The sequence below is a fragment of the Colius striatus genome, chromosome 2 (genome assembly GCF_028858725.1).
Source record: "Colius striatus isolate bColStr4 chromosome 2, bColStr4.1.hap1, whole genome shotgun sequence".
NCBI classification, from domain to species: Eukaryota; Metazoa; Chordata; class Aves; order Coliiformes; family Coliidae; genus Colius; species Colius striatus.
The window spans coordinates 48,945,687-48,962,225 of record NC_084760.1 but is presented as its reverse complement, the minus strand read 5'-3'; the positions used below and the strand labels follow the sequence as shown (position 1 = coordinate 48,962,225).

At 44.5% G+C, this 16,539-nt stretch overlaps 1 protein-coding gene across 3 annotated transcripts in view; it reads right to left on the bottom strand.

Annotated features, from left to right (window-relative positions):
* Positions 1-1,231: 1,231 nt before the first annotated feature.
* Positions 1,232-16,539, bottom strand: part of AFG1L (AFG1 like ATPase) — a 79,405-nt gene continuing 64,097 nt past the window's right edge. The window contains exon 15 of one of the 3 annotated variants that reach the window (XM_061990400.1): positions 1,232-1,412. The gene's annotated coding sequence lies outside the window, so the exon portion shown is untranslated. Of the gene's footprint in view, positions 1,413-6,738; positions 7,102-11,540; positions 11,590-16,539 lie in introns of those variants that run through there. The other 2 variants (XM_061990402.1, XM_061990401.1) reach the window with 2 other exon arrangements.

Here is a 16,539-nt window from a genome sequence, read left to right as displayed (position 1 = left end):
GCCTCACCACGGGCTGCACCACAGGTCACAGGGGAGTCTTTCTTTCAAGGCCTAAGCACCCTCCTCCCCCTCCTTCTCCACTGACCTTGGTGTCTGTGGAGATGTTTTCACATTCTCACTCCCTGTTGCTGCTGCAGTTTAGCAACTGCCCAGCAACTTCTTCCCCTTCTGAAATACATTATTCACTGAGGTGTTACCTCAGCCACTAACTGTCCAGGCCTGGGTCAGCTGAGGGGTCCATCTTGGCATTGACTGGCATTAGCCCTGTCAGGTACAGGGGAAGCTTCTGGCAGATCTTGGTTCAAAGAAGCCAGCCCTGTAGCTCCCCCCCACTACCAAAACCTGGCCCAGGAAAAACCACTACAGATATTAAGAAATTATCTGGATGGTGCTCTTCTCAAACGTTGGATACTGCATTGCTGCAAGCAAGATACTAGAGCAAGTCAGTTCACAGCTTGATAATCAACATGATGGTCCCTTCTCTTCAAGAAATGGGAAGACTGAATGCTTCTGGCAGAAGGTATAGAAACAGACCCCAAATTCAACCCCTTTTAAACAAACTTATACCACTGGTTTCTCCAGCCCAAATTGTAAAGCACTGTTGGCCACCTGTCAACAAGAACTGACTATCTGCTACTAGCATCCACAGAGAAGTGTCATGCAGCAGCCTTGCTCTCCTCCTGACCACACCAATAGGTGCTGCATAAGGGCACCTGCCCAGAGGTGCTGCAGCCACCCTCAGACCCTCCCAACCCACCAGTGTGTAGGGACTTCTGTACCTGCCCGAATGTTAACTAAACACCTCCCAGGGAGGATCTTCCAAGCTGCATAAAGCTGCATCTCACTCTCAAGTTGATGGATAGGAGTCAGAGAGGTGGAAAAAAAGGTTCCCAGACCAAAAATTTGGGCTGCTGGTAGTAGTAACTGAGGAGGATAACTCTAAAGTGTTTCTGGAGAAGGACCCTTCTGACAAGTCCTGGATGTACGTACCTATCACAAGCCATGTGTAGGGTAGTGGTCTGCAGTGCTGCAGCTCACCCATGTGACCAAGGACCCAGAAATGGTCAGTGCTGCCAGTCCAGGGTTGCCCTCTGGACACAAGAGACACAGAAAATATGAATCTTACCAATTAGCAGAAGGCTTATCTATTCAGAACACACACCTTAAAGGAGCATGACCAGTAAGTGAAATGTTTATAAAATCTGGATTTATTAGTTTATTACAAAGTCAATTCTTCTCAAGTAACAGAAGGATTCAACAGTGTTCAGTTTGTTATATATTGGACTCAAAATGACACTTTTTTTAAACAAAATTCTCAATACATGAGGAAAATCCCAACAGAATTTACAGAGCCAATGTAGCTGACAAGTACAGGAGCTCAGGTTGTACTGACTCATATAGGAAAGTCGTCACTACAAGTAGAAGAAAAACAAAATTAATTGATTAGGGTTTAAATCACAAGTATTTTTTTCCACTTGAAAACAGATTAATTGTTTTATAAAACATCATCACTACAAAGAGGCACGTGGTGTTTAGTTGATGGCATTCATTCCGTAACCCAAACAAGGAAACTAATCCACTTTGAGCAGCTAAATTATTTTTTGCACTATTTATGTACTTTACTGAAGTATTTTCCTCCCAGAGCCCCAGGAAGCATCTTAGAATAATAATGAGCGGAGCCTGGCAGCATTCCAGTGTTAGCAGACAAGAAAGTAACATTGCTCCCCTTTTATTGACAGAGAAACTGAGGCACTGGGACTATTCAGATTCAGGTAATTGCAGAAAGAGAACTCTTGGACCTTGATGCTTTTACAAGCAGGTCTTGACAGACTAGTTTTCTTCCTTGTTAGATGGGTGGTGACCATGCTGAGCACTGTTTGAAACCTGGTCAGGATTTTTCATAGCTCATTACATTTGGAAATGACTTTTAAGATCATCGAGTTTAAGTTGCTGCAAAACAGGTGACATCTATCCATCTATAGTGTCATTATGATCACCTTTACTCAAAAAAAGCCATTAACAATTTTCCTTTTTAGATCCAGAGGCAACAACAGCAACAAGTACATCTGCAATCTTTCCAGAGGCCTTTGGAAGGCTGTCTTGTTATACTCAAAATACTTCAATTGTTCCCTTCATCTGTCCAAAATAGTGAAAAACCAGTAACTCTGAATGACAGAATCGCATTATGTATCTATCTATATATATAAAAAAAGAGCTACTGCACAAGAATGCAAACAGCTTTCAAGATAAAACGTCCATATGGATAGTTACTATGCTCACAGAAACTGCATCTTAAATTTTCAGGCATTGGAAACATTCCTTCATCAATCAAGTATTTGAAAGGAGTTAGCGGAGATGCCCTCAGCCAGGACGTGGCCTTTACAAACAAGCAAGAAATGTTTCACGTGGTCCATAATCGCAATGATTTTACTTCTTGTGACAACAAAACGTTATACCACATCAATAAGGTTACTCAAAAAGAACTGAATTTTTTGCTGAATGACTAAAAGGGAAAAAATCACATTGCAAACCTGAGATGACACGAATTTGCAGGTTAATGTAGGTTATGTAAAGATAGGTGTTATTTGAGTTTATGGAATGTTAGTAATTATATAGATATATATTGTAAGTAATAAAGTTAGCTTTGGCCTTTAGGTTTGTTGTGTCAGGATGGAAAAGCACTGAGGACAGTGGAAAATTACAACATGCAGAAGTAAGCACAAAAGTACAGGAATTTGTGGTTACAGATAAGAACATTCTGTTTAGTAACAGGATCTTAGGACCCTGTTAGGTAAACTTTGAAACTTATCTAGTCTTGAGACACAACAATCTCTTGGCAGAATCGTATGTTTTTTATTAGCCTATTAGGAGCTCAGCTTTTGCAATTGTACCAATTAGCAAGTGACATGTTGGCCTTAAGAATATATAAATATGTTGCCTGTATTCAATAAAGTGGACACTTTGCTTGTATCAAGTTGCGTCTCCGTCTCTCCATCGCGGCAAATGGTGACCCCGACGTGATCTTCTGTGAAGAGTCCGTCGGAGACAGATAATCACCTATCTGGTGGCGTGCTGCGAGTCCCGCAGAACTGAAGGAGCTGCTGAAACGAAGCAGGAAAAGCCGGCTAATCACCCCCGTCTGGAACGAGAGGTGAGCTGCGGGAAACTGAAAAATGGGGAATCAGACAAGTTCTCCTGAAAGAGACGTTTATGAATTAATGGAAGCTTTGCTTGAAAAGCATGGGAAAAAGTCCATTTCGGGTCAGGATCTTAAGTTGATTCTTAAATGGGTCCAGGTTAAGATCCCCACGGTTACTGCCTCTTCAATTTTTACTCAGGAACTTTGGGATGATGTGGGGGTAAAATTATGGGACGCAGCTACTTCTGGAAATGAGGAGGCTCAACGAATGCTTCCACGGTGGAGATTGATTTATGAGACGGTAAAAGCGCAGGAGCAAAGCCAGGGAGGCTTGGAGGGGGGAGCGCAGCCCTCAGCACCACCACTTCCCGCTGTTTCGTCACCCCCCCCGTTAGCCTGTGCTGCAGGTTACCCACCAGAGGATGATCCTTTTGATCCGGGACCCATTGACCCTGAAAAAGAGCCTGATCTTTTCCCTCCTAGCCCCCATGATGTTTGGGGAGAGATTAAGCGCCAAGCGCTGAAGGAAGGGGGGGGGGGCGGCTCAATGGGAATCGCTATCTTTCTCAGTGATTAAGGAATTGCGTCGTACGGTTACTGAGCACGGACTGTCCTCTCCTTATTTTGTGAGTCTTTTGTCTTCTGTATTCGATACATATGTCATGACGCCGCATGATTTAAAATCTCTTGTGCGATTGTTGTTAACCCCGACTCAGTATACAATGTGGGAATCTCAATGGAGGTCAAGGCTACAAACAATTTTATTGGGGTATGCGGGGCACGCTAATGCCGCTTTAGCAGCTTTAACTATGGAACATCTTACTGGGACAGGGCAACACGCAGACCCAGCCGCTCAGGCTAGAGACATCCCCCGAGACGCTTTAGAAGCGGTCCGGGAGGAAGCGAGAAGAGCCTTAATGAAAGTTCCGGATTCCCAAAAGCCTCAAAAGGTGTTTACTAATATCATCCAAGAGCCTCGAGAACCGTATATGCAATTTATAGATAGGCTGAAACAGGCTCTAGATCGGCAAATAGATAATGCCGAAGCTCGGGAGATCCTATTGCTGAAATTAGCAGTAGAAAACGCTAACGCCGACTGCAAAAAACTTTTAAAATCGCTCCCGAATCAAAACCCTACGATAGTTGAGATGATTGAGGCTTGTAACAGGATTGGCACGGTGGATTATAAATATGAAGCAATGGCCGCCGCTTTTGCAGCCATGCAAGGGCCGATGGGAGGTAATGAAAGGCAGAATTGTTATGGTTGCGGAAAACCAGGGCATTTCAAAAGGAATTGCCGTAACACTGGGTCTGGTAAAAGACCCCCGGTTTGCCCTAAATGTCAGAAGGGACGGCATTTTGCGAACCAATGCAAATCCAAATTTGATGTGAATGGGCGTCCCATACCGGGAAACCGGCAGCTGAACGCGAATCCGCGGCGTGTGCAGACACAAATTCCGCGACCGGCCCCGGTGCCCCTCCGTACGCGGGGGGGGGGCAGGAAACCGGAGGGTTTCTGACCTCTGCCCAGCAACCACAGGGAGCGCCGGCTTGGACCTGGCAACCTCCCACACAGTAACTTTACTTGATTCCTCTGTCCACCTGTTGTCTACTGAAGTTACTGGCCCTTTACCACCACAGACTCAAGCATTATTAATAGGGAGGTCGTCTGCTACCCTGTTGGGTCTTTTTGTATTGCCAGGAGTAATTGATTCTGATAGTGAATCGGAAATTAAAATCATGGTCTGGACTCCGTTTCCACCTTGTACCATACCAAAAGATAGTAAAATAGCACAATTGATTTTAATCCCTAAAGCAACTAGCCTCCAGTCTGATGGCCAGCCGAAACAAAGACAGGGAGCTTTTGGCTCTACAGGAGTGCCTGAGATTTTATGGGTTCAATCTATCACCCAGAAGCGCTTCATGTGCCGCTGTACTTTAGTTCGCGGGGATCACCGAGTGGTTTTAAGTGGAATCATTGATACAGGGGCAGATGTTACAGTTATTTCCCAAGCTAAGTGGCCCCCACAATGGCCACTGGCAAATGTTTCTCAGGCGCTGGCTGGGATAGGGGGCTATGGAACTAGCCGACAAAGCTCTGATTTGATTCAGATTCAGGATTCGAATGGTCAAACAGCTTCTGTTAAACCATTTGTTTTACCTGTCCCTATGGTTTTATGGGGACGCGACGTGTTATCTCAATGGGGAATGTTTATTCAAACTACCCAAAAGCCTTTTTAGGTGGGGCCATTGCAGGGCGTGAAACCCTAAAATTAACTTGGAAAACCGATTCTCCTGTTTGGGTCGATCAATGGCCCCTGCCTATAGAAAAACTTCACGCCCTCCAAGAATTAGTTGCAGAGCAGCTCTCTGAGGGACATATTGTTCCCTCTACAAGTCCCTGGAATTCGCCAATTTTTGTTATCCGAAAACAGACTGGCAAGTGGCGCTTGCTCCATGACTTGAGAAAAATTAATGATGCTATGGAGAACATGGGAGCCCTACAACCCGGGCTACCATCACCAACCATGATTCCTCGTGATTGGCATTTAACTGTCATTGATCTTAAAGATTGTTTTTTTAATATCCCATTGCATCCAGACGATGCCCCTAAATTTGCCTTTTCAGTCCCTAGCATCAATATGCAAGCCCCTTTGCAGAGATACCACTGGGTTGTGCTGCCACAAGGAATGAAAAATAGCCCCACAATATGTCAATGGTTTGTAGCGAAAATACTTAGCCCTGTTAGGGTTGCAGTACCTAAAGTGTTGATATATCATTACATGGATGACATTCTAGTGGCAGCTCAGCGCCAAGAAGTCATGGAGGAAGCCGTAGCCCTTGTCATGGCTGCTGTAAAATCAGCAGACCTCTGTATCGCACCAGAGAAAGTACAAAAATTACCACCTTGGAAATATCTAGGATGGCGTATTAGAGCTCAGACTGTTGTCCCACAACCTTTACAAATACGTGCTAATGTGAGAAATTTACATGACATACAAAAGCTGTTGGGAACAATTAACTGGGTGCGGCCTTTACTTGGTATCACAAATACAGATCTAAGTCCATTATTTCAAATGCTTAAAGGGGATACAGACCTATGCGCCCCACGGAGCCTTGACAATGCGGCTATGAATGCGTTACAAAAGGTTGCCACAGCGATTACCAGCAGACAAGCGCAACGGTGTGCACCTGAGTTGCCTTTTCAACTCATCATCTTAAACCCTGTGCGGCAACCTCATGCGTTGATCTTTCAGTGGGACAACTAGAAACCGGACCCTTTGTTAATTATTGAGTGGATTTTTCTACCCAACCAAGCTACAAGAACTATTTCGACACAGCATGAAATGTTTGCATCCCTTGTCATCAAGGCTCGACAGAGACTGTTAACTTTGGCAGGAATAGATTTTACCCTTATTTGCTTACCAGTAACAGCAGTTTATTTGCAATGGTTGTTGCAACAATCGGATGCTTTGGGGACAGCTTTAGTCAACTATGCAGGTCAACTTACTTCGCATCCACCTTCTCATAAACTGTTATACGCTGATTTTCACCTATTGCCGATGCCAAAAAGAAGTGATCAGCCTCTGCAGGCTTTTACTGTTTTTACAGATGGATCGGGAAAAACCCACAAGTCTGTTATTCTTTGGTGGGATGATAAGTCTGGACGTTGGGACTCTGATGTAGAAACTGTACAGAGTTCTCCTCAAATAACAGAATTGTCGGCTGTGGTTCGTGTCTTTCGGAAATGGTCTATTCCTCTCAATGTAATTTAGTAGTTTGTATATTGTTAGTAATAATTCCATGTATTTTGCAGTGCTTGAAAAAATCTATAGCTGTTTCTGTCAATAAGATTCTTTTTGTATAACAGCAAGACCTGGTAAAAACTTCTAGTGCAGAGGAGCTAGTGAGATGAGATGTTCTTGAGCTAGTCGGACGTAAACCTTGGGAAGTAGATGATGCTTAAAAACAAAAAGGGGGAGATGTAGGTTATGTAAAGATAGGAGTTATTTGAGTTTATGGAATGTTAGTAATTATATAGATATATATTGTAAGTAATAAAGTTAGCTTTGGCCTTTAGGTTTGTTGTGTCAGTATGGAAAAGCACTGAGGACAGTGGAAAATTACAACATGCAGAAGTAAGCACAAAAGTACAGGAATTTGTGGTTACAGATAAGAACATTCTGTTTAGTAACAGGATCTTAGGACCCTGTTAGGTAAACTTTGAAACTTATCTAGTCTTGAGACACAACAATCTCTTGGCAGAATCGTATGTTTTTTATTAGCCTATTAGGAGCTCAGCTTTTGCAATTGTACCAATTAGCAAGTGACATGTTGGCCTTAAGAATATATAAATATGTTGCCTGTATTCAATAAAGTGGACACTTTGCTTGTATCAAGTTGCGTCTCCGTCTCTCCATCGCGGCAGGTTAAGACAAACTTAAAAAGCCATTAGAATGATAAAATCATTTTGGTTGGAAAAGACCTTTAAGATCATTGAGTTCAACCATTAACCTAACATGGCCAAGCCCACTAACACTATGCATCTCATGAGCTCCTCCCTGGGCAGTTTCTTCCTGTGTCTACCAACCCTCTTGGTGATTAAGTTTTTTCTAAATGTCCAATCTAAACCTTCCCGGGTGCAACCTGATGCTATTAACTCTTGTCCTGTCACTTGCAGCTTGGGGAAAGAAACCAACTCTCACTTTGCTACAACCTTCTGTCAGATAGTTGTAGAGACTGATCATGTATCCTCTCAGCCTCCTCTTCTCGAGGCTGAACATCCTCAGCTTCCTCAGCCACTCATCAGACTTGTTCTCTAGACCTTTCACCAACTTCATTGTCCATCTCTGGACACGTCCCAGTGTGAATACGGGTGGGAACACTGCTGGTAACCTTCTGTCAACTGGATTTAACTCCATTCCCCACCACTCTCTGGGCCTGACTAGCCAGACAATTTTCCACTCAATGAAGAGTGCCACAGGCAATTGGTTTTCTCCAGCAGTATACTGTGGAAAATAGGATTGAACTCTTTAGTAAAGTCCAGGCAGACAACATCCACAACCCTCATCCACTAAGCTGGTCATATTGTCGTAGAAGGAGATCAGGCTAGTCAAGCAGGATCTGCCCTTCATAAAGCCATGATGACAGAGCCTGAACCCTTGGTTATCCCTGTGTGTGCCTCAGAATGGCTCTCAGGATAATCTGTTCCATAACTTTCCCCAGCACCAAGGTCAGGCTGACAGGATTTCCAGGATCCTCCTTCTGGCCCTTCTTATAGATGGGGGTCTTATTTGCCATCCTCCAGTCCTCTGGGACCTCCCCAGTGAGCCAGGACTGCTGGTAGATGATGGAGAGTGGCTTGGTGAGCACTTTCACCAGATCCCTCAGCACCCTCAGGTCTACCCCAACCAGTCCTATCAACTTGTGTGCATCAAGATGGAGCAGCAGGTCACACAACATTTCCCCTTGGACTAAGGGGGCCTCATTCCGTCTCCTGTCCCCGTTTTCCAGCTCAGTGAGCTGGGTGCCCAAAGAAAAGCTGGTTTTACTATTTAAGACTGAGGCAAAGAAGGCATTAAGTACTTCAGCCTTTTCCTCATCCTTGGTCACTAATTTTCCCCCATCATCCATTAGAGAGTGAAGATTCCCTTTAGCCCTCCTTTTATTGCTAATATATTTGTAGAAATTTTTCTTACTATCTTTTACAGTAGTGGCCAGCTTAAGTTCTAGTTGAGCCTTGGCTCGTCTAATTTTCTCCCTACGTGACCTCCTAACATCCTTGTGGTTCTCCTGGGCTGCCTAACCTTTTTTCCAAAGATCACAAATTCTTTTTCCTTGAGCTCCAACAGAAGCTCCCTGTTCAGCCAGAATGGTCTTCTGCCTTGATAGCTCACCTTCTTGCACATGGGCACAGCTCAATCCTGTGCCTTTAAGATCTCCTTCTTGAAGAACGTCCAGCCTTCCTGCACTCCTTTGCCCTTCAGGACTGTGTCCCAAATTATACTGGCAACCAGCTTCCTAAACAAGTCAAAGTCTGCCCTCCGGAAACCTAAGGTGGCAGTTCTGGCAGTGCTGGTCCCCCTCCTTGCTTCTCTGAGCATCGGGAACTTGATCATTTTGTGATCACTATGCCCTACGAGGCCTCCAGTGACCACATTTCCCGCAAGTCCCTCTGTTTACAAACACCAGGTCATAGAATCACAAAATGGTAGAGGTTGGAAGGGACCTTTTAGAGACGCATCTAGTCCAAACCCCCTGCAGAAGCTGGTTCACCTAGATCAGGTCGCGTAGGAACATGACCAGGCAGGTCTTGAAGACCTCCAGAGGAGACTCCACACCCTCCCTGGGCAGCCTGTGCCAGGGCTCCCTCACCTGAACAGTGAAATAGTTTTTTCTTATATTTAAATGGAACTTTTTGTGTTCCAGCTTCATCCCATTACCCCTTGTCCTGTTGCTAGATACTATAGAAAAAAAAATGCCCCAACATCCTGACACCCATCATTTAGATATTTGTAAATGTTAATAACATTCCCCCTCAGTCTCCTCTTCTCCAGACTAAACAGCCCCAGTTCCCGCAGCCTTTCCTCGTATGAAAGATGTTCCAGTGCCCTGATCATCTTGGTGGCCCTGCACTGGCCTCTCTCCAGAAGTTCTCTGTCCCTCTTGAGCTGAGGAGCCCAGAACTGGACACGGGACTCCAGATGAGGCCTCACCAGGGCAGAGAGAGGGGGAGAAGAACCTCCCTCGACCTGCTGGCCACACTCTTCTTGATGCATCCCAGGATGCCATTGGCCTTCTTGGCCATAAGGGCACATTGCTGGCTCATGGTTAGCTTATTATCAATCAGGACTCCCAGGTCTCTCTCTGCAGAGCTGCTCTTCAGCAGTTTGACCCCCAGCCTGTCCTGGTGCATGGGGTTGTTCAGCAAGGTGCCTTCCCTCATTGGCTCTCACCAGCTGCATGAGGAACTTATCTTCCACACACTCCAGGGACCTCTCGTACTGTCTCCTCTCTGCTGCACTGTATCCCCAGAAGACATGTTGAAATCTCCCATGAGAATGAGGGCCAACAATCCCAAGAGTACCTCCTCATCCCGGGTTGGCGGTCTACAGCAGACTCCTACCATGGCATTCACCTTGTCATCCATCCCCCTAATTCTTATCAATAAACACCTGAGCCTATCCTCACCATTTTGACCTCTAAGCATATAAAGTACTCCCTAACACTGAGGGCTACCCCTCTGCCTCTTCTGCCTTGCTTATCCCCTCTGAAGAGTGTGTAGCCATCTAGTGCAGTATTCCAGTCACATGACTCAGCCCACCACAGTTCCATAATAATGACTATGTCATACCTCCCTTGCTATTCAATGGCTTCCACTTCTTCCTGTTTGCTGCCCATGCTGTATGCATTGGTGTAGATGCACTTCAGATGGGCTACTGATCTGCCCACCTTTTGTGGGGAAGAAGTCCTGACCCTCTAGGCACAAATGTGACTTGGACCAGACAGCTTGAATAAAGATGGTAGGGACAAGTTAATGCAGCTGGCAAGCCACTTCCAATTATCAGAAACAGGTGCTGCAAGCTAATCTACTGGGCCCTGGGTGATCTCATGGGCAGAAGCTGCATATAAGGAAGTAGCTAGCAAAGGAAGGGTGGCTTTGAGTCAGCTCTGTCGGTTGTACTATGTTGCCTGTGTACGTCTCTGTATGTGCATTACCTAGATTCTCTACATCTTTGAATGAATATAGCTTGGACTGCCACAACATTTGGTGACCCCGATGTGATCAGCCAAATTTGTTGGATTAAGAACCCTCGGCAGAAAATCGCCTGGATTCCTGTCTGAAAAGGCAAGTGACCCGATTAAACTGGTATAATGGGAAAGATGATGAGCAAAGAGGAAAACCCTACTGACACCCTCCAGCATATCCTTGCTGAGAAAGGATTCAACCATGAAAGAGAGAATTTGTTAAGACGTGTAAGATGGGGACAGGAAGTAGGTCTCTTCGTCTCCCCACAGGAAGTATATGAAATGGGACATTGGGAAAATCTAGGAGACACGTTGAATAATGCTTTTGGCCTGTGTAAACTGGTATCATCCATTCTACAACAGCTAGAAGCTGAGCGTGCTACAGCTACTGCCGTGAACACAGAAAATGCTGTACCATCTGCGTTCCCAGTAGATGCTAAAAGGTTCTTTGGAGGTGGTGACTTTATAGTACCATCGGCTCCACCTCTAGAAGAAAATACTAAGAGACTCTTCGGAGGGGATAATGTCATAATACCCTCGGCTCCACCTCTAGAAGAGGAGAGCATGGATGTGAGCCCACCTCCCCCAGAACCCCCTAGAGCACCATCCCAGGAGCCAAATGCACGCATTTTCTCCTCCCATGCCACTCACCCTTCACAGTCCTGTCCCATCCCATCCTGCTGCTATGCCTGAAGGAGTACCTGGAAGAGAACGAAAGGTACGCTTTGCCCATGACACTGTGGATCTGCCATTGCCCCTGAGCTCATCAACCCCTGAGTGTATTCCTCTTCCATCATCACCTCTAACATCTAGTGAAGGGGAAGACCAACAAAGACACTTGTTACAGGAAGAATTAATAAGGCACGGACAAGATATGAAATGGACTTTGGCCCACTTGGAGGAACTGATGGAAAAGCCAAAAGCAACAGCTAATCAACTGTTGAAATGGATTAATGAAATTAACTAGATCAAAGATTAAAGTTTCACCCCTACAGGTGCTCAGAGACCCCCGGCCAGATGACTATGATCCAGCTAAGAAATGGAGAGGCCTCACATGTGACACAGTAATTGAAGGAGAATTCATTCCACAAGCCTTTCCAGTAATAACAGTACATAATAATCCTGCACAATGACAATGGGCACCTTTGGATTGGAAGTTGGTAAGGGAAGGCCAGAAAGCTGTGATGCAATATGGCTTGACCAACCCATACATTCAAACCTTATTAGATCATATTTTCGCCAGCAGATTAATGACTCCATTTGACTGCCAGAAGCTAGCAGAAACCTTCCTGAACCCCACTCAGGTGTTACTATGGGAGTCTGAATGGGGAAAAAAGAGTTGATGTGGCAGTAATAGAAAATATGGACTTACAGCAGGGAGATCTGCAGCGAGCCATCACAGCAGATATGATGTTAGGAAAAGGACCGTTTGCTGACCCTCAGGTACAAGCCCGACTCCATGAAGCTATTTTGCAACAAACACAGACACTGGCTCGTTAAGTGTTTAAGATTGTCCCTGACATGGGGGTGCCAGTTCCCTCATACACAACCATTATACAGAAACTCAATGAACCTTTTATGACCCTTTTAGACCATCTAAGAGCAGCTCAGGATCATATACTAAACATGTCAGCTGAAGTAAAAGCGGAAATAGGATTACACTTAGCAGTTGCTAACGCTAACCATGACTGCAAAAAGATCCTGCAGGCTCTCCCATGGACAGCAACTTTGGTTGACACGATAGAAGCCTGCTCTAGGGTAGGATCATCGGCACGTTTAGCTGAAGCAATGGCAACAGCATTGAAACCTTTAGTTCAACAGCACAAAGGAAATTGGAGGCCAAAATGCTTTAACTGTGGAAAAATGGGACGTGAAAAATCAATGTCGGTCCAGAAATTTGTCCATTGGTATGGACAAACAGCTCCATCAGATCATTGGGGTCCAACGGCAGATTTAATGGTAATTACTACAAATGCGGCAAGTTTGGACACAGAGCCACTGAGTGCCATTCTCGAGTGGTCAGACATGTAACGCCTAAGGGAAACAGGTTAACGAGAGCAAAAAGGGCGAGCGCGATGACACAAAAATGCCCTTCAGCACCAATGGCTGCCTGGATGGCCTCAGGAAGCGCAGGAGTGGATGTGGAAACAGCAGTAGATGTAACCATCCACAATACGGAGGTAACAGTTATCTCATCAAATGCTATTGGACCCCTTGTCTATGGATTAAGTGCTTTGCTTTTAGGACGGTCATTGGCCTCTCGACAGGGTATTTTTGTTCTCTGTGGTGTTATTGATGCAGATTATGAAGGAAACATTGGAATAATGGTTAAAGTTTGGCAGCCACCAATTTATATACCTAAAGGAACTAAAATAGCTCAATTAGTTCCTTTCAGGGCTAAAGTTCCATTTGCAGGTAGTTGTAAGTGTTGAGAAGGTGGTTTTGGATCCACTGGAGTACCTGAGGTAAGGCTGGCAATGCCACTTTCTAAGGCAAAGCCCACTCAGACAGTTGTATTCCAACATCCAAATGGGGAACACATGGCTGGGGACAACACGTTACTGGACACGGGAGCAGACGTTACCATTGTTCCATTATCCTATTGGCCAAAAAGCTGGCCTTTAGAGAATTTAGACACTCCTGTTGTCAGAGTAGGAGGAACACAGGTGACACAAATTAGCAGAGACCTGATTTCGGCATGGATACAGGACAAAGAGAACAGATGTGTACAAATTAGGCCCTATGTAATGAACACTTCAGTCGGGCTTTTAGGTAGAGACGCCTTAAGCCAAATGGGCTTTCGTTTGTCGAATGAAAATTTTTAATGGCGGCCATTGATGGGCGACCAATCCTGAAGTTAACCTGGCTAACAGATAAACCAGTTTGGATTGATCAATGGCCGCCAAGCAAGGAAAAGCTTGCCCAGATTCTTGAATTAGTAAATAAACAATTAGAGAAAGGTCATACTAAGCCATCCACTAGTCCATGGAATACACCAATTTTTACTATCCCTGAAAAATCAGGGAAATGGTGGCTGTTACACGATCTAAGAGCTGTTAATGCAGTGATGCAGGACATGGGTGCTTTACAGCCAGGATCACCCCCTCCTGCAATGCTTCCAAAAGAATGGCCCCTGTTGGTGATTGACCTAAAGGACTGTTTTTTCACAATTCCCCTACATGAGGATGACAGTGAGAAGTTTGCTTTTACAGTACCATTAATTAACAAACAAGAGCCAGCAAAACAATATCAATGGACTGTTTTACCTCAGGGAATGAAGAACTCGCCGACTATTTGTCAAACTTTTGTTGCCTGGGCGCTGGCACCTCTGCGCAAAAAATACCCTCGTGTCTTATTTTACCATTATATGGATGATATCCTGATTGCAGGAAAAGACTTGGAGCAGCATCAGATTCTACAAGAAGTGAACCGGCAGTTAAGCAACTCCGGGTTGGTGATTGCGCCAGAGAAGGTACAAATGCACACCTCTTGGAAATATTTAGGTACTATTATCACTGATGCGCGCATTTATCCTCAGAAGGTAGCAATTAAAACAGAAATTGCTAATTTAATACATTCAAAAGCTAATAGGTGATATCCAATGGGTATGAACCATATGTGGTATCACAAATGAGAGTCTTGTGCCACTAATGCCTTTGTTAAAGGGCTCAGTAGAGGCTGATAGTGCGCAAAAACTGTCCCGGCAGCAAATCCAAGCAATAGAAAAGATAGGAAACAAGATAGTCAATAACTACAGTCACCGATATGATCCTGACTTGTCAATTAACATTGCTGTGATAAGTCAAAACCAGCATGTAACGGCAATTTTGATGCAATGGGATTCAGTAGCAAAAGACCCATTGAGGATCTTGGAGTGGATATTTTTGCCATATAATTTGCAAAAAACAATTACTACAAGGCTAGAGGCAATTGCAAAAATAATAGTTAAGGCCAGAAAACGTCTGCTGGAAATGGCAGGGATTGAGGCAGATGTCATTTTTGTTCCTCTCACAGATGAGTTCTTGAACTGGGCACTGCAACAATCCTGATGAATTACAGTGGGCCTTATTGTCATATCCAGGGACTATAAATAATCATCATCCAGTCCATAAATTGTTTTCTGTTAAATTTCGAATGGAAGACCGGCCATTGAGATCAGCAGTACCCGTTAAAGGCCTGTCTGTTTTTACCAACGCGAGTAAGACTCAAGCCAAAGCAGGAGTGGTTTGGTGGGAGAATGGAAAATGGCAAAACCTAACTGTTCACTCCCCAGGCAGTTCAGTTCAACTTCTGGAACTGATGGCTGTAGTTAAAACTTTTGAGAAATGGCCAGACGTCCCATTAAACATCATCTCTGATTCCCTCTATGTGGTCGATGCTGTCACTTGATTAGAGAGAGCGTTGTTGAAAGAAATCTCTAATCAGAATCTGTATAACTTATTTCTACAGCTCTGGCATCTGATAAATGAACGTCAAACTGCTTATTATATTGGACATATTCGAAGCCATTCGGGCTTAAAAGATGGCCTATCAGTTGGCAATGAAATTGCTGACAAGATAGTGACAGCTCTTTTATTGATACCTATGGGGCCAATAACTGACAAATTTTCTCAAGCCCGAAGATCGCATGACTTTTTTCACCAAGGTGTGAAAATGCTGGCAAAGCAGTTTGACCTGACTATATCGGACGCTCAGGGTACTGTTTCCACATGCCTTGCATGCCAGAATCAGATCGGCCTAGGAGTAGGAGTCAATCCCAGGGGTCTGGCACCATTAGGTATATGGCAATCAGATATCACTGTCTATGCTCCCTTTGGATGATTTAAACGAATACATGTCACTATTGATACTTATTCAGCCATGGTTTGGGCCACAGCCTTAACCAGTGACAGTTCTCGAGACGTCATAAGACACTGGAGGAGCTGCTTTGCTGTCCTTGGTGTTCCACGAGAGATAAAAACTGATAATGGCCCAGGATATATAGCCAGTAGAACACGTAAGTTTCTGAACTTATGGGGTGTTAAACATACTACTGGAATCCCAGGAAATTCCATCGGTCAAACCATTATCAAACGTACTCATCAAACCTTAGAAGGACTGCTAGAAAAACATAAAACAGGGGAAGAGGGGGTAAGCCCTCAAGATAGACTAATGAAAGCCCTTTATACAATGAATCATCTCAGAATTGTGGCAAACCGGAATGAACCACCGGCATTAACACACTTTGCCCAAATGAGCTGGGATTTGGATTTTACTGAGAAACCTAAAGTTTGGTATAAGAATCCCATTACTGAAGAGTGGCAAGGACCTGCAGATGTGTTAACGTGGGGAAGAGGCTATGCTTGTGTCATTACAGATCAAGGTCCCCGGTGGATTCCGGCAAAATGGATCAAGCTACGTCCACTGAAAGGACTTAATGACTGTAAGAGCAATGGAAAAAACAATCTTGAGGAAAGAACCAAGTGATCCACCCTCAATCCATCACCCTATTAAAATGTAAACCCTGTCAACTGTGGCACCACATATGCTGCTGTAAATTCCTCCAGCAATCTGTATCGCATTAAAAGAACTGAAGAACTTAACAAGACGGCCAATGGAAACTTGAAAGCAAAAATGGTGTGTTTTCTACGGATGAAGAGATACTTCCATCT